General features: G+C 41.7%; 1 long non-coding RNA gene across 2 annotated transcripts in view; it reads right to left on the bottom strand.

Moving 5' to 3' along the window:
• Positions 1-1792: 1792 nt before the first annotated feature.
• LOC144598416 (uncharacterized) overlaps positions 1793-26613 on the bottom strand; it is a 43523-nt gene continuing 18702 nt past the window's right edge. For both annotated transcript variants that reach the window (XR_013547862.1, XR_013547861.1), the window contains exons 3-4: positions 24175-24245; positions 1793-1911 (exon numbers count right to left, since the gene is read on the bottom strand). This is a non-coding gene — a long non-coding RNA (uncharacterized LOC144598416). The remainder of the gene's footprint in view (positions 1912-24174; positions 24246-26613) is intronic.

Genomic DNA, 26613 nt, shown 5'->3' with positions numbered 1-26613 from the left:
CGTTCCTGCCTTCTCCCCATACCCCCTCACTCCGCTATCCTTAAGAGCTCTATCCAGCTCTCTCTTGAAAGCATCCAACGAACTGGCCTCCACTGCCTTCTGAGGCAGAGAATTCCACACCTTCACCACTCTCTGACTGAAAAAGTTCTTCCTCATCTCCGTTCTAAATGGCCTACCCCTTATTCTTAAACTGTGACCCCTTGTTCTGGACTCCCCCAACATTGGGAACATTCCAGTCATTCAAAATCAATGTGCATTTGCTACTTAAGTGCACATTTAGTGCAAGCGACCAAGGCAAGTTTCTCCCTCTCATTCAGGGTCAGTCGCAGCAATGGAACCAGTTATACATCCAGTTCAAATTAACCAGGATGGTATGTTTCTTCGATCCCCATTCCTTCAAATGTATTCCTGCATATTCTATATTCACACCAGCAGTATCACAGATGCAAACTGTCAGTGTTAGTTTGATTGTCATTACATACTTCATTAAACTGAAGAATCTCCTCACATGATCATAAAATAGCTAGAACAATTCGCACAGCTGAAAAGGTTGTTGGCTGCAACCTTCCCCCCATTGACGAACTGTACACTGCAAGGGCCAGGAAGCGAGCGGGCAAGATCAACTCTGACCCCTCTCACCCTGGCCACAAACTCTTCGAAGCACTTCCCTCTGGAAGGCGACTCCGGACTGTCAAAGCAGCCACAACCAGACATAAAAACAGCTTTTTTTCCACGAGTGATAGTTCTACTCAATAGCCAAAGTCTGTAGTCTCATTTTTGCTCTGGTTTATTTTCACCCACATGTTTAGACTGTAATGGTGTATCCTTATTGTTTTGATGTGTTTATGCTTTATTCTTAATTGTTAACTGTATGTTTGTGTTGTCATTTGTGAGCAGAGCACCAAGGCACATTCCTTGTATATGCATGCTTGGCCAATAAACGTATTCATTCATTCACACAATCATTAAAAAAATGGATGGAAACTACTGAGTAGTTGATTATACTGTTTTATCTGTCTGGAAACTGATGTAGAATGCCAAATGTTCCTCGCTGAATTGCCTGTACTTTTCCGCATGCCAAGTTGAGGATTCTCCTGTAAACATAGACACACACTTCATAACATAGGGCGGCATGGTGGTGCAGCGGTAGAGTTGCTGCCTTACAGCGAATGCAGCGCCGGAGACTCAGGTTCGATCCTGACTATGGGCGCCGTCTGTACGGAGTTTGTACGTTCTCCCCGTGACCTGTGTGGGTTTTCTCCGAGATCTTCGGTTTCCTCCCACACTCCAATGACGTTCAGGTATGTAGGTTAATTGGCTGGGCAAATGTAAAAATTGTCCCTAGTGGGTGTAGGATAGTGTTAATGTGCAGGGATGGCTGGGCGGCGCAGACCCGGTGGGCCGAAGGGCCTGTTTCTGCGCTGTATCTCTAAATCTAAATCTAAAAAAAATCTAAACATTTCCACAGTAACACTTAACGTGCTAGACTCCTCATAGAGGGGTGGGAGTTTGCTCCAATTCCCTTGCACTTACTCTAAGTAATCTGCCTGCTAGACTGGTGCACTAACAACACCCACTCATTTAAAGGAGAGGAATGGCTGCATGTTGCCTATGATAATGCAAGGATAATAATATACGGATTTTTTGTAAAAAATAACATGTTGTAAATGCTACTAATTATTTAAATGTTTAAAAAAAGACAAAAATATTTTTCAATTCTATCATTGCTTTTTCATGCTTTCTTAAATGTTTTTGAATGCCGGTTCATTCAGAGGCATCAGCTGCTATTTTCTGTAGTTTTATTGATGATATTTTGCTCTAATCACACACATCACACAAGATTCTGCTGCTTGGGAGAGCTGCATCATTTTAGACAAGATGTTTTCATGCAACAAGCCAGCACTGGCAGATCTGTAAAAGATAAAACAGTACTTAGCACATGGGTCAATGCTTCTTCCATTGCATAAAATGTCAGCCAAGACCCAATTTCTCAGCTAGTTATTATTCCCCTTAAGCTTCTAACTCTAGAATTAATATCTGGTTACAGTCACTGGCTATAAACTAGCTGAATTAATCGTGGGTTCACAATCAGTCTTTAATCTTCTCCAAACCCCTGGTGTTCTCAGAAGTATGTTTTTAGAAGTATGTTTAAGCTACAGTACTAAATTATGTAAAGAATTTTTCACTCTTTATACAAGCAAATGTTGGTAAAATTTGGTCTTTAGCCAAAGCTAACAGCTCCACAGATTTTCTAATCCCTGCACGTTATAGAGCTTCAGTGATCCTGCCTTATACCAGAATGGCTTTTCTTGAAATCAATTGTCCTTTCTGCCTGAAAAAAAGCTCTCTGTCTCAGCAGTAAGGAACCATTTTGATTAAAAATTCACAAACATAATAGTTTCTCCTACAGTCTAAAGTGCATCTATGTCTGCCTTATGTCTTACTTATTCCGAATGTCATGTAACAACATGATGTAATGGGATCAGTGCTTATTTCCTTAACATAAGCACACCTATCACTGATTGTAGTGTTAAATTCAGATAAATACAATTCCAAAACAGATAATTACTCCAGCTGTGCATCAACTGACCTAAATTAGCAAGGAGGTCTAAATGAACACCCAATTATTGTTTTACAAGTAAATGAACATGGAAAAGTAATTAGAATTAGAAGAGCATTTAATTTTGAGCTAAGGAAAGGCAAAGGACCCAAATGTGTCTTAACGATATTGTGAAATATTTTATGTTGCTCTCAGTCTGGAAAGATTTCTTTGTCATATTTTTCGGTACAAAATATCATTGCAGAGAAAAAGTTAATATTTTTTGTCTTTGTTAATGGAAATGAAGTATCCATCCTTGCATTACTCCAATAATGTAGTTCAATCATTGTTTCACTATTAACTCACAGCAAAATGTATCAATTATAAAATATATAACTAGTTAGACCAATTAGTTGTGATGGACACATTTGAAATTAGTGCATTCATCTTTTTAAAGGTAATTGCATGACTAAGTGGAAAAAACAGATTTTCAGAAATAAAAATTTTAATTAAGTTTTGGATAATACTTTGTACAGCTACATTTTGTCCTGACCACTGTTTTTTTTCCAGTTGGTGTTGACTCCCTGGCTGTTATTTTGGTGGAAACCACCTCAACCCACCACCAGGTTTCCATACTGCTGGAAACATCACCACCCCCACATAACTCCACTGCCTCATCATGATAGAAAAAATCTAAAGTCATGGTCAAAACCTCCTTGAGAAAATACATATTCCCAAATGGAAATCTAAATGAAGGAACGAGATTGAGCACCTCAAGGTCATGCATCAAATGCATCTTGATTTTAATGATAATTGATCTTATCTTGTTTTATTTTTAATACCAATCTGTAAAAGTATATCTAGCTTCCTGAATTTGTGGAATTCTTTGCCTCAGAAGGCTGTGGAGGTAGTCAGTGGATATATTTAATGCAGAGATAGATAGATTCTTGATTATTATGGATGTCAGAGGTTATTGGGGAGCAGGAGAATGGGGTGAGGAGGGAGAGATAGATCAGCCATGATTGAATGGTGGAGTAGACTTGATGGGCCGAACGGCCTAATTCTACTCCTATCTTATGATCTTATGATTATATTTGCCTCCGTGGGCATGCCTAGAATCACAGTGAGGAGGATAAAAAGAATCCAGAGCTGTAATTGAAAGGACAAAAATTAAAAATCTTGTTCTTTGAAGAAATCTCACTTTCTCGATAATTTAAAAAAAATAACCCCAGTAGCATTTGTATTGCATCTCTAGCATATTAATACATCCCAAAAAGCCTTGTTTCCCAAGGTTCTGGGCTTAACACAACTGTTCAACAGTTCTCTGAGATAGAGTTCAAGAGGAGTTCTTTCTCTGGGGAAGCAGGGATGGGCACATCCTGCAATCACTAGCAGGACTGACAACACTCAACTACCTCACTTCATTGATTCCAGCTCCTTCAAGGCTTTCATGGAGAAAACCTGCAACTTATCCCATCAGTCGCATATGGTGCCAGACAGAGAGTGGTAACATTTCACATCACGTCCATCAGTTAAGTAGTCTTTTATGATCACTTCTCCTCACTATCGGTCCATTCCAATGCTGAGGATATCATTAGTTCCAGTGCAGAAAGTCTCCTGTCAAACCTTACTATTTCATAGGATTTCTAGGAACTACTGAGCTTTATTAGACTAGACACAACAATGAGAACTAACAAACAATGAAGTATGGCAGTCAGGGGTTGGTGGGGCTACTCCAGGTGTGGCTGGAATGACAGGGATTTCACTCCCTTTTTCCTTCCCCAGCCAACATTAAATCACTCGAGAACAAGCTTGAAGAGCTAAGGCTGCTATTTCACAAAGAGATCAGGGACTGCTGTGATGTTTCACTGAACGATGGTTCACCCCTGGCTCACCCGACCCTGCTATATAACCTGAGGTTTCTCCATTTATCTTATGAATCCTCAGATAAGGGGAAAAGACAGTGGCTCTCGGTCAATACTTCTGGTGCACTGATATGACTGTCTTAGCTCAATTCTGCTCTACTAATATAGAATACCTGTTTAAAAATGCCCAGTTAGCCCTAGGCAAGTCCTGAAATCATGAGCCAGTCAATTGACCACAGTCTTCATCTACATCTTCAATCTCTCACATCTTGTGTCCCTATCTATTTCACGGAAATATCTATCATTCCAGTCCCCGAGAAAAATAAAGTGACTTGTCTCAATGATTGCCACTCAATAGCTCTAACATCGACCATAATGAAGTGCTTTCAAAGACTGATAACTGCCCACAATTTTGATACTATGCATTTTGCATATAAGAAGAATATTTCTATCAAGGGTGCCATCCCATTTGCACTACATTCGGCCCTCTGTTTCCTCTATCTTGGCCCTCAATACTGGTGCCCCTCACATTTATGTGTCCAGTCCCATGCTTTACTCCCTATATACCCATGATTGTGTGACCAATTAAAATGTCAACTTGTTATTTAAGTTCATGGATGATCCAACTGTTGTCAGCCCGAGACAATGTACAGGAAAGAGATCGAGAATCTTGTGTCATGGTGTCAGGCCAATAACCCAACCTGTCAGCAAAACAAAAGAGCTGGTGTTGCCCTAAGGAGCAAGGAATGAACACAACTCCGGCCTCATCACTAGAGCTGCTCTAGAGATTGTCGACGGCTTCAAGAATCCAAAAACCTAACAAAGCCATGTAGGAGGGAACTGCAGATGCTGGTTTATACTGAAGATAGACACAAAATACTGGAGTAACTCAGCAGGTCAGGCAACCTCTTTGGTGAAAAGGAATAGATGATGTTTTAGATTGGAACCCTGCTTCATACTCAAGAAGACTGACAAAGGGTTCTGACCCAAAACGTCACCTATTCCTTTTCTCCAGAAATGTTGCCAGACCCGTTGAGTTACTCCAGCATTTTGTGTCTATCTTCAACCTAACATGGTCCCTTTATACTGATGCGATGATCAAGAAAACGTATCAGTGTATGAGAAACTTTGACATCCACAAGGATTCTCTCAAACTTCTACAGATTAGCTATTGAAAGTATTCGGATAGGATGCCATTCAGCCTGGTATGGCAATTGCTCTGCCCTTGACTGCCTAAACCTGCAGAGAGTTGGGAACACAGCCCCCACCATCTTAGGTGAATCACTTCCTTCCATCCAGGCAACCTTTACGATGTGTTGCATAAGGAAGGCTGGAGGTATCATCAAGGATGCCTGCAACTCCTAGCCATTTGCTTTTCTCTTTTTTTCCTTGTGGGAGAAGATACAGGAGCTTGAAGCTCCGATGCGCAGACTTAACAGTTTCATCCCCACTGTTATTCAACTCCTGAACCAATCTCTCTTTCACACCCCATTTCTGGAGGTGCTGCCACCTAATCTCACTCTTTACCTTGCTGGTTTTTCCATTATTGTCCTTTAGTATTCTTTGGCGCAACTCAGCTTTTGCAATACAACCGTTGCACCTTTTTACTGTTTTGACAAATTCATTGTATTTATTCATTATAGTATGTACACTGTTTACTCTGTGAGCTTCATGTGAACAAGGAATTTCTTTGACTCCTGGAATATATGAACAAAAACTAGTCTGTAATCTGTAATCTCGGAGATAATCATGGTGATAAATTTATCACTTTCTCTGTGGCCAGCCAGAAATAGAAGGATAGGATTTGTATGGTTCTCAAGGCATCTTTTACCTTTGGCACCCTGCAGATAAAATTACCTACTTCATGAACACAAATTGTATCATCTTATTACTTGGGTCTGATGACTGCCAATGATTCAATGGATGTGCTGCCAACATTTTGTATAAATAGCCCCTTATCAATTGCCCAGAAATACCAAGAATCTGTCTAAAATGTTCCCTTCATTTCCTTGAATTCTACTATATAAGGAAGCTACTGAAGGTCATAGAGATGGCATTAATTCCAGTCCCATTGGAAAATGTTCTCTGAGCAGGTTTCAGTTCAGAGAGAGTACTTCTTTTATGAAATTGCATAACTGCATGTCCACACCTTTATTTGGAAATATAAGGTACACAGTAGAATTCTCCGTGCTCCAAGACATATTTCTACAAGTCTACTGTGTTATTTCCGTACTTCAGGTGCAGAGCAAAGAAACATTACATTTAAACTGCCACAGGCACAAACATTTAAAGTGCACTTCCAAATAGGAAAGCTCCCTAAAGGTTTCTTTTGGACTGCCTCGTGTAAATAAACATTCACATGCTAACCGTTGGTATAAGCAGATTTTGCAAATTATTCCACAACTAAAGGTGGTATTCTCTGTTTATTCATTTTGAAAAGTTAATGCACAATGGATACTCCTCTTATTTCTTGATTTCTTTTAAAAGCTTTTAAAAGATTAAAATACAGCAATAAACTTTTTGATTTCCTAACAATTTTTAGAAAAGCTGGGGTACATCTATTTCATTAACTGCAAATTTCTGTGGATTCTCCTCATCTGTCATCATTAGCTTGGCATGAGACAGGATTAGCAATAGTCCATTCTACTCCTTGAGCCATGTCCATCATTCAATGAAATAGCCAGTAACTTATAACTCAAATCCAAATATCCACCTTTAGCCATATTCCTAAATACCTCTCTTTCACAAAATCTATTCACCTCAACTTTAAATAATTACCCAGCAGCAACTGTCATTTGCACAAGAGATTCCAAACCTACTATGTTTTGGTTAAAAATTGTTTCCTAACTTTTAAGAGATCACTCTCATTTTAAATTATACACCCTAGCTTTGACAATCTCACTAAACTTCAATCATTGTACATTTTTATTGTCTAGATATAAAGGACCATATTATATTAGACTTTTGATTAGTTTCTATACCTGTCCACATCATTTTAAGGATCAGTGTGGACCTCTATCTCTGGGAGTTCTGCTGTTCTACTGTCAGAGTAAACAATATAAATTGGGAGATTCCCCCAAAGCCTTTGAAGATTCATGAAGAGTCATCAAGGAAACTCACCCTTCAGCCCACTGAGTCTGCTGACCATCAAGCACCCTTTGATACTGATCCCATTTTTATTCTCTTTGCATTTCTATTAACTCCTCCCAGATTCCACTACTCACCCAGACACTACAAGTAATATACAGTAACCAATTACCCTACCAGCCCATGTCTTTTGGATATGGGAGGAAAACAGAGGATCCAGAGGAATTCCATGCAGTCACGACATCAAGACTAGGAAACTTAATTTAACAATAAGAGGTAAACCTTCCTGTATTATGCTAGAAAGCACACGTTCATCCATGCAGACAGCACTGGAGGTCAGGACAGTACGTGGGTGTTTCTCCAGCATCCAGCATCCTTCAGATAAAAATGTGGTGTCCTACAGTATGTGGCTTGAATATGGAACAATTATAAGGAAGAGAAAAACACAAAGTGCTGGAGGAACTCAGCGGGTCAGGCAACATGTGGGCAAGCAACTTTTTAGGTCTGAAGAAGGGTCCCAACCTGTTCATTCCGCCACAAATGCTGCGTGACCCACTGAGTTCCTCCAAAAATTTATGTCTAGCTCAAGATTCAATGGTCAGTTCCTTGTGCCTCTATAGGGATGAGAAGGCATGTTTTAAATATGAAAATGCGATTATTGGAAATAAAAACGGAAAATGGTAGCAACAGACAGTATCCATAAAGGGAGACAAGGCAGATGCAAGGAAACAGAGATTTCTGGTAAATAAGCCTGCATCTGAAAAATGAACTAATTTCCTAAATAGTGCTGCTAAACCAATGGTTTCATTTATATTATTAAGAAGGATGATGCTGCCATCTGCTGATTAATAAAATATAATAGCACATTTAATAGTATCAATTTTACTTCACCCATTTCTTCATCTCTGCCCTAGTGTTCTCAAAATTCGGCCTGCTTGCTTCATACAACTACTGGGCTTTTAACCCTGAACCCCAGAGTACAGGCAAACTTTCACATGTTCATGCACCATCTATTTATCATCATAAATCTATCTCCATTCCTGCTCAGCCCTTTTGTCATTCAAACCTCTGTCATCTCCACTGAAATTCACATATTATTTCCCATGACATTAAGAGGCCATTTGGCCCATAGAGTCTTCACTGACTCTGAGAACAATCCATCGAGCAATTCCCCCATTTATTTTCCTTCAACCTATTCTTTTATATATGCTATTAACATCTCCCGATTCTCCTGCCGCCCACCTACACCAGGATTCCATTAACATGAGCCAGTTAAACAATAAAATAAAAATTAGGCAGTGTGCCTTAAAGACTACTGTCAAGTGGCTCTGAGATTCACCACCATGGTGCTTCAAGAGGTTGATCATAATGAATATTAACTCCAGCCTCCCAGAGAGCCTTGATCCACTGCAATTTGCCTACCATCATAACAGGTCCATTGCAGATGCTATCTTCCTGCTCCTACACAAGTTAGGAAGAGGGGATGTTCAACGAGATCTGGGTGTCCTAGTGCATCAGTCACTGAAAGGAAGCGTGCAGGTACAGCAGGCAGAGAAGAAAGCCAATGGAATGTTGGCCTTCATAACAAGAGGAGTTGAGTATAGGAGCAAAGAGGTCCTTCTACAGTTGTACCGGGCCCTGGTGAGACCGCACCTGGAGTACTGTGTGCAGTTTTGGTCTCCAAATTTGAGGAAGGATATTCTTGCTATTGAGGGCGTGCAGCGTAGGTTCACTAGGTTAATTCCCGGAATGGCGGGACTGTCGTATGTTGAAAGGCTAGAACAATTAGGCTTGTATACACTGGAATTTAGAAGGATGAGGGGGGATCTTATTGAAACATATAAGATAATTAGGGGATTGGACACATTAGAGGCAGGAAACATGTTCCCAATGTTGGGGGAGTCCAGAACAAGGGGCCACAGTTTAAGAATAAGGGGTAGGCCATTTAGAACGGAGATGAGGAAGAACTTTTTCAGTCAGAGCGTGGTGAAGGAGTGGAATTCTCTGCCTCAGAAGGCAGTGGAGGCCAGTTCGTTGGATGCTTTCAAGAGAGAGCTGGATAGAGCTCTTAAGGATAGCGGAGTGAGGGGGTATGGGGAGAAGGCAGGAACGGGGTACTGATTGAGAGTGATCAGCCATGATCGCATTGAATGGAGGTGCTGGCTCGAAGGGCTGAATGGCCTACTCCTGCACCTATTGTCTATTGTCTATTGTACACTCATCAATGGAACATCTAGATAACAAGGATGCCTAACACCGACTCCTATTTATTGACATTAGCTCCGCTTTCAACACCATAATCCCAATCAAACACATCTCCAAAGTCCTGGACCTAGGAGTCAGCACATCCCTTTGTAACTGGATCCTTGACTTCTGACCCAGAGCAAAATCAATGATGATAGGTGACAAAACATCCTTCACGGTAATTCTCCTCACCAGAGGATGTGTTCTCAACCCCTTACTATACTCACAGAGTTGTGTAGCTCAGAAACAGGCCCTTCAACCAACTCAACCATGCCGACCAAGATGCCCAATCTATACTAACACTATTTGCCCATGTTTGGCGCATATCCCTCTAAACCTTTCCTGTCCAAGTGCCTTTTAAATGCTGTTATAGTACCTGTCTCAACTACCACTTCTGGCAGATCATTCCACATACAGATACGCCCCGACCTATGTAAGGGTTACGCCCCATTGACCCTTGCATAAGTCAGATGTTATGCCTTGTTATGCCTATGCCTAGTTATTGACTTCATTCAACATGGAGGAGTACATCTCCCAATCAACAGCAATGGTGCAGATATGGAAATGGTTGAGAGCTTCTTGGCATTAGTATTACCATTAATCTGTCGTGCATCAACCACATTGATGTGACAACCGAGAAATCACACCAACTAATGCCTCTACTTCCTGAGGATACTAAGGAGAAATAGATCAGGTAGATGCACAGAGAGTCTCTTGCCCAGAGTAGGTGAACCGAGGACCAGAGGACATAGTTTTAAGATGAAGGGAATAAGATTTAATAGGAATCTGAGGGGTAACTTTTTCACACAAACGGCTGTGGGTGTATGGAACAAGCTGCCAGAGGAGATAGTTGAGATAGGGACTATCCTGACATTCAAGAAACAGTTAGACAGGTGCATGGATAGGACAGGATATGGGAGGGATATGGATTAAAAGTGGGTAGATGGGACTAGTGTAGCTGGGACATGTTGGCCGGTGCGGGCAAGTTGGGCCAAAGGACCTGTTCCCGCACTGTATCACTCTATGACTCTATATGACACTAAATGTAACATGTCTCCACCGACTCTTACAAACTTCTACAGATGCATCACAGAAAGCATATTGTCAGCGGTGAACACAAAATGCATGAGTAACTCAGCGGGTCAGGCAGCATCTCTGGAGAAAAGTAATAGGTGACGTTTCGGGTCGAGACCCTTCTTCAGACTTATTCTTCAGACAAGCATATTGTCGGTTTGCATCCTAGCTTTGTTTGGGAATCGATCTACCCAAGACCGCAAGAAATTGCAGAGAGTTGTGGATGTAGCTGTCCACCACACAGACCAGACCTTCTATCAATGACTCCATTTACACTTCACACTGCCTTGGAAAAGCAGTCAATATCATTAAAGAATTCTCCCAACCCAGTCATTCCTTCTTCTCCCAACTCCAGTCTGACAGAAGGCACAGTAGCTTGAAAGTGTGCACCACCAGACTCAGGAACAGTTTCTTTCCCTCTTGTCAGCCTTCTGAATAGCCCTTCCTTAAGCTAGGATACCATTCGATTCATCTCTACCCTATTTGAGGAACCCTTCCACCACCACTCTCTGCTTTCATCCATGAAGCCAATTCTGTATCCACTTAGTTCGCTCTCCCTGGATCCTAAGCGATCTAACCTTCCAGAGAAGCTTACCAGGCCGAACTTTGCTGAAGTCCATGTAGACAATGACAACGGCCTTGGCCTCAGCAAACCTTTAAGGATATCCCTTCAAAAACCTTCATCAAATTTGGTTATCCCTATACACTCATGACTATGCAGCCAAATTCTGCCCTAACTCTATTTATAAGATTGCAGATGACATGACCATAGTGGGCCGGATCTCGAATGATGACGAGACAGAGAACAGGAAGGAGACATTGAGCTTGTTAACATGGTGTCAAGCAACATCCATAGAAAGATGAACAGGCAACGTTTTAGATGTAGTAAATATTAAAACATATACATTTTAATAAGAGGAAAATGTAACCAAACTGAAAACAGTTGAAAATAATCAAAACCTATTCGATGAAAGCAAAACAATATAAAATAATGAATTCACTTCCTCCTTGTCTCCTAATCCTTTTTCAAAAAAATATTGTTAATAACTCACGACCTCATTGTCTCCCAGCCCTTTTTTTAAATTATAGGGATTTTGGGTCCAGGTTTGAGGCAATTCCTCAGCACAATCCTGGGGAGGCCCATCAAACCTGCGTTCTGCAGTTATATTCCAAGTAAATTAATTAAACTACTGGCAACAATGGGCAAGATCCATCCCCACATCAATAAAAAGAAAATACTGGTACGACTAATGGGATCAGAAGCTAATATATCCCCTGAATCTGATATTCCACATTGAAGATCTAAAGCGGATGGCTTCTGTGATAGTGGATGCAATACCAAAATGTCTTCCAAAATGTCCTAGGTTCAGGTTTGGTCCTAATGACTTGAAGGTAGCAAAATCATTCATGAAAAGAGGGAAAGAAAGAGCAAAATATTTGAATACCATTGAAATCAAAGGATACAGACTCATATAGTTATAAGAATTCGAAGAAATGGTTAATGGTTCTTTATTATCACATGTACCAAGACACAGTGGATTTCTTTTTTTGCATACAGTTCAGTAAATTTATTACCATGCATATATACAATCCCAGATTAAGTACAGAATATATAGAAACAGTCGTAATGTGTAGGAAGGAACTGCAGATGCTGGTGGGTTTCTGATGAGCCAGGCCTGCTGCTTGAATATGGCAGCGGCTCACAGCCCATTGGGATTTTCTGCCGCATGCAAGATAAAGGATCAGGTATGATTTTATTGAATACCAGCCAAATTCAAACTACAACTTATTCCTGGTTCTATTTCTTATGTTGTTACAGTATGTTAACCTCTTTACTCGCCACTCCATTGATGATCGTATTGATAAATGTTCAGATCCCAAGCATTAGAATTTCATTTCTACATTCCATCTACCTCTCCACCTCCATCATTTGCAATAACTCTTCTGGAAAATTTGGCTGAGACCAAGCTTGTAATTATTCATCTCACACAGTAGCTCTTTCGACATAGTGTCAATTTTTGACTTTATATATTTGTGGTAATTTGGGAAGTTTTTCTATGGCAAGAGCGCTATAGGGTGTATAATCAAAACACTGTCATTAATAAAAACCCTTAAGAATTTTTTTTGATTTAAGCATGAATTTACTTGGATTAATTTCTCACGCAAAATGTACTTGAGTTACTGGCTCTTAAGCGCACTCCTATTTAAATTAGATTTATGACAGAAATCCTACCCATGGTGTGAAAAGTACATACTGCATACATACTTTCACAGTCCTTTTGGAAATGGTTTGCATTAAGCACAGTAAAAAAATGTAAACTGAATAGATAATGCTTTTCTTTTCTTCACTGTCATCAGTGGCTTTGTTGCAAATATTTTCACAGACAACTCAGTTACCTACATCACTCAAAATTAAGTCATGACACCATGGACTAAATTGAAGTTTTTCTTTTTGAACTTTGAATTTTCTATCCCTTGCCCCCCACCCAAAGAATGCTGCATGTAGGATTGAAATGATTAAAACTTTGTTCTGTCCCTGTTTAAGAGCATTCATCATTGTCAGGAAACTATGTAAATATTGATTTTTTGTCTCTTAAGGGGAAATGGTCCCTTTTATCTATACTGGAAGTATTTCAATAGTTGTAGATGAAAACCAGGGAGAGTACGAGAGAAAAATAAATAGCCCAGTGGTCTGCCTCACCCGATTTATCACACTGCAAGCATTGACACATGCTACACATACCAACAAGTAATCAAGTATTTTTTGATGCAGGTATTTTCACTGAATAAACTATAAACAAACTGGCAATAACACATTTTTCTTATAGGAGTTGTCATAACCCTGTTAAACAAAATGAAACTCTCTGAGAATATCAAGAAGGCAGATATGGTATTGGCATTTAAGAGGCTTTTTGAGATTGGTATTAAAGAACCTTTCACAGCGAATGGCAGTGTTGTAGAGCAGAGGCCTCTAGGATTGCACTTTCTTTAGAGTGGTGTCACAGATAAATAGGGTTGTCAATAAGGCTTTTTGTGCATTGGCTTTCATCAATCAGAGAATTGAGTATAGAAGTTGAGATCTTATCAGTTATATAAGACATTGGTTCGGTTGCATTTGGAGTATTGTGTTCAGTTTTGATCACCCTCTATAGGAAGGATGTTGTTAAGGTGGAAAGAGTGCACAGAAGATTTATGAGAATGTTGCCAGGACTTGAGAGCCTGAGTTATAAGGAGAGGTTGGGCAGGCTAGGACTTTATTCCTTGGACCACAGAAGGCTGAGGAGTGATCTTGTAGAGATGTATAAGATCATGAAGAGATTCTTATGACCTTCTAAACCTCCAGAGATTCTGCCTGACCTGCTGAGTTACTCCAGCATTTTGTGATACCATAAGATCATCCCTCAGAATCTGAATGCACAGTTTTTTTTACCCAAAGCAGGGGAATCAAGAACCAGAGGACATTGGTTTAAAGTAAGAGGAGAAAGAAAGGAGAAAGGAACCTGAGGGGCAATGTTTTCCACACAGAGGGTGGTGGTTATATGGAGCGAGCTGACAGAGGAGGTAGTTGTGGCAGTTATTATAACATTTTAAAGACATTTGGATAGGGACATGGATAGGAAAAGTTTAGAGGGATGCAAGCCAAACGTGGTCAGGTGCGACTGATGTAGATGGGGTATCTTGGGCGGCAGGGGCAGGTTGGGCCAAGGGGTCCTTTTCCCCGGTAGGAAGGAAGGTCTTGACTAAAAACGTTACCCATTCCGTATCTCCAGAGATGCTGCCTGTCCCGCTAAGTTACTCCAGCATTTTGTTCTATCTTCGGTCTTTTCCCCCTACTGTATGACTCTGTCTATGACTTTATGAGCTAGAAAATTTGCATTTCAATTCTTGTCAGATTGTACAGATTGAGACGTACCAAATATTCTTCAGTTCTTTGGAATACAGGTGTGGTAGATGGAAAAGACTGTAGGTGCATGAGAGTACAATCACTTTGAAGTTCTGCATTTCATTTACCATCCTGATTTAGGTATATATCATTGATACTTCCAAGACAAAATATTGGAATTCCTTCATCACCAATATTGTAGAAGTATCTACAATATGCACACACTTTTATGCTCTATCTTCAGAATAAAAATAAAGATGGTCAGAAAACCTCAGCCTTATCAGTGGTGACCTAAAAGACCACCGGTAGACACAAAATGCTGGAGTAACTCAGTGGGTCAAGCAGCATCTCGGGAGAGAAGGAATGGATGACGTTTCGGGTCGAGACCCTTCTTGAGACTGATGTCGGGGAGGGGGCGGGACAAAGATAGCATGCCGTAGGAGACAGGAAGATTAGTGGGAGAACTGGGAAGGGGAGGGGAAAGAGAGGGACAGAGGAACTATCTGCACACAAAATGCTGGAGTAACTCAGCTGGGACACAAAACGCTGGAGTAACTCAGTGGGGACACTGTGCTGGAGTAACTCAGTGGGGACACAAAGTGCTGGAGTAACTCAGCGGGGACACAAAATGCCCCCCCCCCCCCCTTCCCAGTACATGGGTGGGTTTAAACTAAATAGCGGGGGGAGGGTTCGACAAATTGGAAGTATAAGGAAGTAGTTAAAGGGAAAGAGAGTACAGGAAACGTTATGAAAGACACCCAAATTAATGGGACGGAAAGTTCAAGAAGGGATAAGAGAGTAAGGTCAGGTGAAATAGGAACCAGTGTGAGAGGGGAGGTGAATACTGAATTTAAAGTGTTATTTATGAATGCGCGAAGTATACGAAATAAAGTGGATGTGCTTGAGGCTCAGTTAGACAATAGACAATAGATGCAGGAATAGGCCATTCGGCCCTTCGAGCCAGCACCACCATTCATGGCTGATCATTATCAATCAGTACCCCGTTCCTGCCTTCTCACCATACCCCCTGCCTCTGCTATCTTTAAGAGCTCTATCTAGCTCTCTCTTGAAAGCATCCAGAGAATTGGCCTTCACTACCATCTGAGGCAGAGAATTCCACAGATTTACAACTCTGAATTAAAATGTTTTTCCTCATCTCCGTTCTAAATGGCCTACCCCTTATTCTTAAACTGTGGCCCCTGGTTCTGGACTCCCCCAACATTAGGAACATGTTTCCTGCCTCTAAAGTGTCCAATCCCTTAATAATCTTATGTTTCAATAAGATCCCCTCTCATCCTTCTAAATTCCAGTGTATACAAGCCTTGTCGCTCCAGTCTTTCAACATACGACAGTCCTGCCATTCCGAGAATTAACCTAGTGAACCTATGCGGCACGCCCTCAATAGCAAGAATATCCTTCCTTAAACTTGGAGACTAAAACTGCACTCAGTACTCCAGGTGCGGTTTCACTAGGGCCCTGTACAATTGCAGAAGGACCTCTTTGCTCCTATACTCAACTCCTCTTGTTATGAAGACCAACATTCCATTGGCTTTCTTCACTACCTGCTGTACCTGCATGCTTCCTTTCAGTGACTGATGCACTAGGACACCCAGATCTCATTGTACATCCCCTTTTCGTAGAGATTGGTAGGCATGATGTTGTGGGAATTACAGAGACATGGCTGCAAGAGGATCGGAGCTGGGAACTGAATATTCATGGTTATATGTCCTATCAAAAAGACAGACAGGGCAGAGAGGGTGGGGTAGCTCTGTTGGTAAGGAATGAAATTCAGTCCTTTGCGAGGGGTAACATAGAATCAGAATATGTAGATTCATTGTGGATAGAACTGAAAAATTGTAAGGGTAAAAAGACCCGAATGGGAGTTATCTACAGGCCCCCAAACAGTAGCCTGCATATAGGTTACAAGTTGCATCAGGAGTTAAAATTGGCATGTAACAAAGGTAATGCTACAGTGGTTATGGGAGATTTCAAAATACAGATAGACTGGGAAAATAAGGTTGGTACTTGACCCCAAGAAAGGGAATTTGTAGAGTGCATCTGAGATGGATTCTGAGAGCAGTTTGTACTGGACCCTACCAGGAAGAAGGCAATTCTGGATTTAGTGTTGTGTAATGATTTGATAAAGGAACTCAAGGTAAAGGGACCATTAGGAGGTAGTGACCATAATATGATAAGTTTTAATCTGCAATTTGAGAGGGAGAATGTAAAATCAGAAGTATCTGTATCACAGTTGAACAAAGGGGACTATGGAGGCATGAGGGAGGAGCTGGCCAAAGGTGACTGGAAAGGGATCCGAGCAGGGAGGACGGTGGAACAGCAATGGCAGGAATTTCTGGGCATAATCCAAAAGATGCATGATCATTTCATTCCAATGAGGAAGAAAGATTCAAAGGGGAGTAAAAGGCGACCGTGGCTGACAGGGGAAGTCAAGGACAATATAAAACTGAAAGAGTAGATGTAAAACACAGCAAAGATGAGCAGGAAGCCAGAAGATTGGGATTTTTTTAAAGAACAACAGAAGGTAGGGGACAGAGGATCTAGGGTGACAGAGGAATTGAAGGAAATTCATATTAGGCATGTAATGGTGTTGGGTAGACTGATGGGACTGAAGGCTGATAAATCCCCAGGGCCTGATGGTCCGCATCCCAGGGAAATCAAGGAGGTGGCTCTAGAAATCGTGGACGCATTGGTGATCATTTTCCAATGTTCTATAGATACCGGATCAGTTCCTGTGGATTGGAGGATAGCTAATGTTATCCCACTTTTTAAGAAAGGAGGGAGAGAGAAAACAGGGAATTATAGACCAGTTAGCCTGACATCGGTGGTGGGGAAGATGCTGGAGTCAATTATTAAAGATGTAATAGTGGCGCATTTGGATAGCAGTTACAGGATTGGTCCAAGTCAGCATGGATTTATGAAGGGGAAATCTTGTTTGACTAATCTTCTGGAATTTTTTGAGGATGTGACAAGTAAAATGGTTAAGGGAGAGCCAGTGAATGTAGTGTATCTGGACTTTCCGAAAGCCTTTGATAAGGTCTCACACAGGAGATTAGTGGGCAAAATTAGAGCTCTTGGTATTGGGGATAGGGTATTGACATGGATAGAAAATTGGTTGAAACACACTAACAAAACATGGTGTCAGATCAGGGCCTGCTTCAGGATCAATCGAAAGGACGACAGCAGACGACATTTGTGAGTAATTACTGCTGAGAGACGACTGTGGGGCCTACATTGTTTCCATTGATAGAGGAGCGAATTTATCAGGAAAATGGAGCAGCTGAAGCCCCCTAGGCAAATGAATTTTGAGGCAAGGGACCTGCCAATGGAGTGGAGACAATGGAGGGAAGAGTTTGAGCTCTATGTTGATTTGAGCATGGAAGGGAAGGAGGACAAGACAATGAGGAAACTGCTAATGTACCTAGTTGGACCGCAAGGGAGGGAGCTCTACCAAACGCTCGAGACACGGACGCCGGAGGGCAACGTACAAGAAGTTACGCTAGCGCAGGCACTCGATGCTTTCGAAAAGCATTGTCAACCCGTGAGGAACGAGACCGTCGACAGGTATAGATTCTTTATGCGGAGCCAAGAGAGAGGGGAGACTTTTGATTTGTTTTTAATAGAACTGAAGCTCTTGGCAGCTCATTGCGGTTTCAGAGAGTTGAAGGATTCACTGATACGTGATAGAATAATATGCGGCATAAGGGATGACATGCTGCGGGAAAGACTTCTCCGAGAAACCTCACTTGACTTAGAAAAGTGTGTGAAGGCATGCCAGGCTTCGGTGCTGGCCAAGGCCAGAGTTGATGTCCTGGTAGGGGACCAGCGACAAGATGTCTGTGCAGTGAGACATGAGGGGAAATGATACCAGCCAACCATACAGTGCAAATACTGTGGATACGAACATGAGAGAAAGAAGGAGAAATGTCCGGCATATGGCAGGGAGTGTTTCAAATGCTATCAGAAAGATCATTTCGCCTCACAATGCATGGAAAAGCAGGGGCAGCAGAAGAAAGAAAAGAAAGGGAAAAAACCTGTGCATGCAGTGGTGGAAGTGGAGAGTTCCAGTGATGAGTATGATGACAGACAAGAGGTTGATGAAATTCACACAATGGAACTGCAACCAGAAGCAGGAAAAGCAGAAAGTGTGCACAGAGACTCAATTCCCAAAGAAAATCTTTGCGACCATGATGCTGAAAGGGAAGGAAGTAAAATTCCAGGTGGACAGTGGAGCCACATGTAACATCATTCCCAAGATGTATGCGAAGGATGTGGATGAAACCAAGCAAGTATTGTCCATGTACAACAATACGACAGTGGTGCCTCTTGGGAAAAGCACGATGAGACTGGTGAACCCGAAGAATGGAAGGAAATACAAAGTAGAGTTTGTAGTCCTGGAGGAAGACTGCATTCCAATCCTGGGAAGCAGGGCAGCCCAGCAGATGGGGCTCATCTCAGTTTGTACAGAGAACATAATGACACTGAGTGGCAGTGAAATCCCTCTGACCAAGGAAAGATTGATAGCGGAGTATGCTGATGTGTTTGAAGGGACAGGTAAATTTGAGGGCAAGTACCATCTGCTGGTAGCTGACAGCATAACGCCGGTAATCCACCCACCACGAAGAATCCCTGTAGCCTTACGGAGTAAGCTGAAAGAGGAGTTGGGCAGACTGACAGAAGCGGAAATAATTGCCCCAGTAGAGACCCACACACCATGGGTATCCAGCCTTGTGTGTGTAGAAAAGCCCAATGGGAAGTTGAGAGTGTGTTTAGACCCGAGGGATCTGAACAAGGGGCTTAAAAGAAGTCATTACCCAATGACGACGATCGAAGATGTCCTCACCGACCTGAATGATGCCAAGGTCTTTAGCACGTTTGATGCCAAGAACGGGTTTTGGCATGTGGAACTGGATGATGAGAGTTCTCAGCTTACGACATTTAACACACCATATGGTAGATATAGGTGGAGACGCATGCCGTTTGGTCTGTCCACGGCCCCTGAGGAGTTCCAGCGATGACAGAACCAAGTGCTGGAGGGCCTGGAAGGAGTGAGGTCTGTTGCTGACGACATCCTAGTGTTTGGGAAAGGAAAAACGGCAGAGGAAGCAGAAAGAGACCATGACAGGAAGGTTAAAGCTCTGATGGAGAGATGTCGTGACCGTCACCTGAAGCTGAACATAGAGAAGGCAAAGCTGAAGGTGAAGGAAGTCACTTTCATAGGACATAGAGTCTCTGCTGCAGGACTGAAACCAGATCCAGGGAAGGTAGAAGCCGTGCTACATATGCCTAACCCAACGGATGTCCAAGGAGTTCAGCGATTTATTGGCTTTGTTAACTACTTGAGCAAATTCCTTCCTGGATTAAGCGACCTATGTGAACCGCTACGCAAGCTGACACAGAAGGATGTAGTTTGGTGGTGGGCACAGGTGCATGACAGGGCGGTGATGGACATAAAGAAGCTAGTAATTGCCGAGCCAGTACTCAGATACTATGATCCATCCAAGGAGCTGACAGTACAGGCCGACGCGTCAGAAACTGGACTTGGTGCGGCGCTGATGCAGGAGGGCCATCCAGTCGCCTATGCCAGCAGGGCCCTGACGGATGCGGAGACCAGATATGCACAAATAGAAAAAGAATTGCTGGCAGTGATGTTTGGTCTAGAGAGGTTCCATGTGTACACATATGGAAGGCCAGTGAATGTGCAGTCAGACCATAAGCCACTGGAGATAATCGCCACAAAACCACTTCATCGGGCACCAAAGAGATTTCAGAGAATGCTGGTGAGGATGCAGACCTATGATGTGACAATAAGATACAGACCAGGGAAGGAGATGCACCTTGCAGACACGCTGAGCAGAGCATATATTCAGACTGGCAAGACTGACAAGACCATGAGAGAACTGGAGACTGTAAACCTGGCAAGGCACATCCCAATAGCACAGCCTCTGCTAAATGGCATAAGGGATGCAACAGGAGAAGATGAGACTATGCAGAAACTGCAAGAGGTGATCAAATGAGGCTGGCCAGAGAACAAGAAGGATGTTGACCCAGAGCTCATCTCCTATTTCCATGTGAGGGACGAGCTGAGTGTTGGAGATGGTCTCATATTTAGGGGAGAGAGTGTAATCATCCCTAAAGCCAGGAGACGCGACATGCTCACAAGAGTACATGATTCCCACATTGGTGTGAATGGCTGTCTAAGAAGGGCAAGAGAATGTCTGCACTGGCCCGGAATGAGTGCAGAAATCAAGGACTACATACAAAAATGTGAGACATGTTAAGCTCAAGGGAAAGAGCAACCAAAAGAAACGCTGCATTCCCATGAAATTCCAGAGAGACCATGGGCGAAGGTGGGTGCAGATTTGTTCCACTTGGATGGAAGGAACTATTTGATCACTGTGGACTATTTCTCAGGATATTGGGAAATAGACTATCTAGAGAAAACACTGGCAGTGAATGTCATCCATAAAATGAAAGGCCAGTTCGCAAGATATGGAATACCAGATCAGCTCATCACAGATAATGGGCCACAGTTCACAGCTGAGGAGTTCAAGAGTTTTACCAAGAAGTGGCAGTTTGAACATACGAGCACATCACCCTATTATCCACAGAGTAATGGAAAGGCGGAGAGCAGTGTGAAAGTTGCGAAGTCATTGCTGAGGAAGGTTAAGGCTGCCGGAGCTGATCCTTACCTGAGCCTACTAGCTTTTCGCAACACACCAACACCTGGCATGAGTAGCAGTCCAGTTCAAAGATTGATGAACAGACGTACCAGGACCATTCTACCGACTACTCAGAGGCTGCTCAAACCTGAAATTCCAAAAAAAGTAAGAGATGAGTTGAGAGCAGCTAGAGACAGACAAGCAGACTACTACAACAGAGGATCTCAAGATCTGATTCCCCTGAAAGCTGGCGATCCAGTTCGAGTGAAGCCGACCGATAATCGACATCAGTCCTGGAGGAAGGCTGTGGTTGTAGGCCGTGTTGCGCAACCCAGATCTTATGAAGTCAGAACCGAGGACGGCGTCATCTATCGTCGGAATCGGCGCCATCTGAGGAAGACCAACGAGCCATTTCATCGCGTTGATGTTGACCTAGATGACCTGGTGACGTTGCCTGAACCGGAGCGAGAAAATCGACCTATGAGCCGACCACCGGTCCCCAGGGAGCATCAAACCCTGACAACAAGATCTGGTAGATGCGTTCGAAAACCACGCTATCTGCAGGATTATGTGCCCAAATAAGGATAGGGCCTGTACATGTAGTTAAATATAGATGTAAAGGCTATTAGGTTATGTTTAAAAAGTTAATGTTATATTTTCGGTTATAGTTTGATATGCATTGTTTTATGTAATGGCTAATAAAACTAAATAAATAAACAAACAAATTAATAGATAAAAAGGGAAAGGGAATGAGGAACCAGACATGTGTTGTTCAAAGTTTAGATAATTCCGAGCACTGAACTGTCGCAGATCCAAGGGAGGAAAATTTGGAAGCTACCACGGAAATGGATTGTCAAAGGCATGTTGGAAAATGGACTGTTGGAGACATGTTGGACTCAGTGAAATAAGATACCAAGGAAGAATTTAATTTATGGCTATACATGTAAAGTTCCTGTACATATCTGTTTTGTATATAAAGGGGGATGTTATGGGAATAGCACACCCGGTGGTGCAGTACCGGGGATATATTACCCATGAGGCTGTAGCCAGAGTGATCCTGAATTAAAATGGCAGAACCCAAGACTCGAGTGTAAAGCCTCTGTTAATTAGTTGTGTAGCTGTATTGTAGCAGGTTACAGAAAGGAAACACACTAACAAAACAGTTGTCAGACAGGAAACAAAGAGTAGGAATTAACGGGTCCCTTTCAGAATGGCAGGCAGTGACTAGTGAGGTGCCGCAAGGCTCGGTGCTGGTCCAGCAGCTATTTACAATAGATATTAATGATTTAGATGAAGGAATTAAAAGTAACATTTGCAAATTTGCAGATGGCACAAAGCTGGGTGACAGTGTGAACTGTGAAGAAGATACTATGAGGTTGCAGGGTGACTTGGATACACTGGGTGAGTGGGAAGATGCATGGCAGATGCAGTATAATGTGGATAAATATGAGGTTATCCATTTTGGTGGCAAGAACATGAAGGTAGATTATTATTGGAATGATGTCAGATTAGGAAAAGGGGAAGTGCAACGAGACCTGGGTGTCCTTGAACATTCAATCACTGAAAGTAAACATGCAGGTACAGCAAGCAGTGAAAAAGCTAATGACATGTTGGTCTTCATAACGAGAGGAGCAAAGAGATCCTTCTGCAGTTGTGCAGGGCCCTGGTATTGTGTGCAGTTTGGTCTCCTAATTTGAGGAAGGACATTCTTGCAATTGAGGGAGTGCATCTTATCTTCACAAGGTTAATTCCTGGGATGGCGGGACTGTCATATGATGAAAGAATGGAACGACTGGGCTTGCATTCACTGGAATTTAGATGAGAGGTGATCTTATAGAAACATAAAATTATTAAGGGATTGGACAAGCTAGATGTAGAAAACATGTTCCCGATGTTGGGGGAGTCCAGAACCAGCGGCCACAGTTTAAAAATAAGGGGTAGGCCATTTAGAACTGAGATGAGGAAAACCATTTTCAGTCAGAGTTGTAAATCTGTGGAATTCTCTGCCTCAGATGAGACTCAAGCTGATATGCGAGTACAATGGATGTGTTGCACCAATAGACAAGCTCTTCAGTTGACATTTTAACACAAAGTCCCATTCTTGAGCAAATCTACAATATCCCATGACTTTATCTGAAAATATATTTTTCGGTGAACCATTAGTCTTCGTCCTTCAAATATAACTAATTAAGCATGAAACTGGAGAAAGCAGACTGTAGGTATTCAGGTACAGTACATTATGGTGGCTTTAAAGAGATTGATAATCCAGACTGTTTCTCTCTTCACAGATGTGGCTGTGTCTTTCTCATGTTTTTCTTTCTCTAACTGTTGTTTTAAAGCAACTGTTACCTCTGCACCTTTTCACTGACATCCCTTCTATCCTCTCCACCTCATTGAAATGTAACTGTTTTCCTCCTCTCGGATGCTACCAAATGTGCCAAGTTGTCAGAAAACCATTAATGTTTCAATCAAAGGACATTTTCCATTTACTGACCAGAGTTGACATCCAAATAAAAATGCATTAATTTGAGGACAGTAATACTATGGCTCACATCAGCATTATATATGTTCTTGACCTTTGAGTTCAAAACATAAAATCCACGTTCAGGCATTTTCATTTGATTTTAATTTGCTTCCTGGTAATGATGTGGGTGGGGACTCATCTCCCACTGCCCCACCACTGCATACACATTGCTTGAATTAACTATCTTGGTTACTTAAAGGATACATCATTTCTGTCTTGGAACTTGCTTGTGGCATTGTAACTTATGTATCCAGCTTATAAATCATTATAACACTAACCTTGAACTTCTGCAGGGTCCTCCAAGTTTATGATGCTCATGCTGATTCACCATGGGATGCTGGCAGAACTTCTGTTGAATTGCAGGCCAATGTGCCAATGTTTTTTTCCATCAAAAAAAGAGAGTTGAACAGCAGTTGAAACAATGCCACATGCAAATATATCCACAAGGTGGTGCTGCAAATATAGTTATGTGTTCAGATCACATTATTAGACAATTTTATTTTTCTGTTCAATATTTTCAACTGAATACACACAAAATTCTAATCCAAAATTACCATTAGTAATAATTCTCCAGGCTGCAAACAAGACTTTACACCCATTTTTCAACTTGTGCTTTTGCATTCTTGAATCATATCCATTCTTCTTGCTTCAGATTCATTAATTGCCATGTAAACTGATCTCGATATCTGTAAGTGAGTGTAATACATAGGATAGCCATGATTAATCTAGCGGGTGCAGAAATGACCGACAAGGCAGTTGAAGGGGCTGAAGGGCTTGAGGTGTAGGAAGCAGGAGAGACTAGGACTATTACACTGGAATGAAGGAGACTGATGGAGTGACCTTATAGGTTTATAAAATTACAACGGACAGAGAGATAAGGTGAATGCTCACATTATTTTTTCCAGGTTAGGGGAATCTAAAACCTAGAGGGTATAGGTTTAAAGTGAGAGGGAAAATATTTACATAGAAACATAGAAAATAGGTGCAGGAGTAGGCCATTCGGCCCTTCGAGCCTGTACCGCCATTCAATATGATCAAGCCTGATCATCCAGCTCAGTAACCTGTACCTGCCTTCTCTCCATACCCCCTGATCCCTTTAGCCACAAGGGCCACATCTAACTCCCTCTTAAATATAGCCAATGAACTGGCCTCAACTACCTTCTGTGGCAGAGAATTCCACAGACTCACCACTCTCTGTGTGAAGAAATGTTTTCTCATGAAGAAATGTTAAAGGGGGTCTGAGGGATAATTTTTTCACACAGAGGGCGGCAAGTATGGAATGAGCTGCGAGTAAGCAGGAAAGCGCGTACAATTACACTTTTGGACAGGTTCATGGATAGGAATGGATAGGAAAGGTTTAGGGTCAAATGTAAACAAGCTCAGGTTCGCATGGACAAGTTGAATGCTTGTTAGCATGGACAAATTGTACCAAAAAGCCCTGTTTCCATGCTGTATAACTACGACTTCATATAAATGCAAATATAACATTGCAAAAAAAGACTGCAGATGCAGGAAATTTAAAATAAAAACTGAATTGTGGAGATACTCAATGGATTAAACAGCATCCATGTAGAAAGAAATAGAGTTAATGTTTCAGGTCCGTGACCTTGCCTCAAATCTTGCATTTGTTCCTCACAGATGCTGCCCGACATAATGAGTGTCCAGCATTTTCCAGTGTTTTACCAGTCACCGTGCTATTGTGCAATCCGATAACATATAAGGCATGGACATGCAAATCACTTCCATGGAACAGATAGGCAAAGATTTCCTGATGAACGCTGGGAAAAGACTTTCATCGGTTATCCTTCCCAAAATTTGCTGATTTAACGTTAAAAAAAGTGATAAAACTGGTCTGAAACTGAGTTCCACAACTCAGACCTGAATCTTCCACCTCAAGTGGTTACTACATCTCCCCCTGCTATATTCAAATGCACATTCGGAAGGTAGGGGTGAGGTACAGATACCCGGTCATATTCTCTGTACTGCACCTATTCCAACCACTGCTCCAACCTCCATTTTGTAATAAAGTAAAGGGCAACCAAGGCCCCATAAATTCTAATGTGATAACAATTCAAACATTTACCTTCCTCCATCAAAATTGTTGTTTGTTTCAAATCAATGCCAAAGGCCCAATTGGTGTTAAAGCTAAATGCAGTGATTTTGCACATTAAGGTGGGCAAATTTAAAATTTCCATCACTGTAAACAGTATCCATATTAAATTAGATTCATGCCATTTTAGATACGCATTTTAAAATTTTTATGGCCAATAATGAAGCTAAATGGGTGAAATAAACTATTAAGTTTAAACATCATTTTAAACTGTATAATTTGGATTCAAGTGGAAGCTATCAACTAAAAAATGAATGTATCAAATATTAGAATGCTTCATTAAATCTCTGTTGCTGAGTGGGGATTGTAATTTGTTTTTACTGAAAGTTTTTTTTGTGCCCCAAAGGTATTATTATAACCATTCTGATTTAGAATATGCAAGCTTGCAGGAACTAAATAAACACTAGATTTCGTAAAGAATTGTTGATGCTCAAAATAATCATTCTGATTGTTTCAAGTGTCATTAGAGGTAATTGCAAACTTTTATTAGTGCATTGAGAATTTGTTTATTATTGTTTTTTTTGGAAGTGGGACTGTGTCTCATAACATCAGGCATTTATAATGCGATAATTTTGCTTCTGGTCAAAGGTTTCTCCAGACTGGCAAC

Source organism: Rhinoraja longicauda, chromosome 11 (assembly GCF_053455715.1).
Source record: "Rhinoraja longicauda isolate Sanriku21f chromosome 11, sRhiLon1.1, whole genome shotgun sequence".
Lineage (NCBI taxonomy): Eukaryota > Metazoa > Chordata > Chondrichthyes > Rajiformes > Arhynchobatidae > Rhinoraja > Rhinoraja longicauda.
The sequence above is the reverse complement of the archived record's forward strand: the minus strand, read 5'-3'. Positions and strand labels throughout refer to the sequence as shown.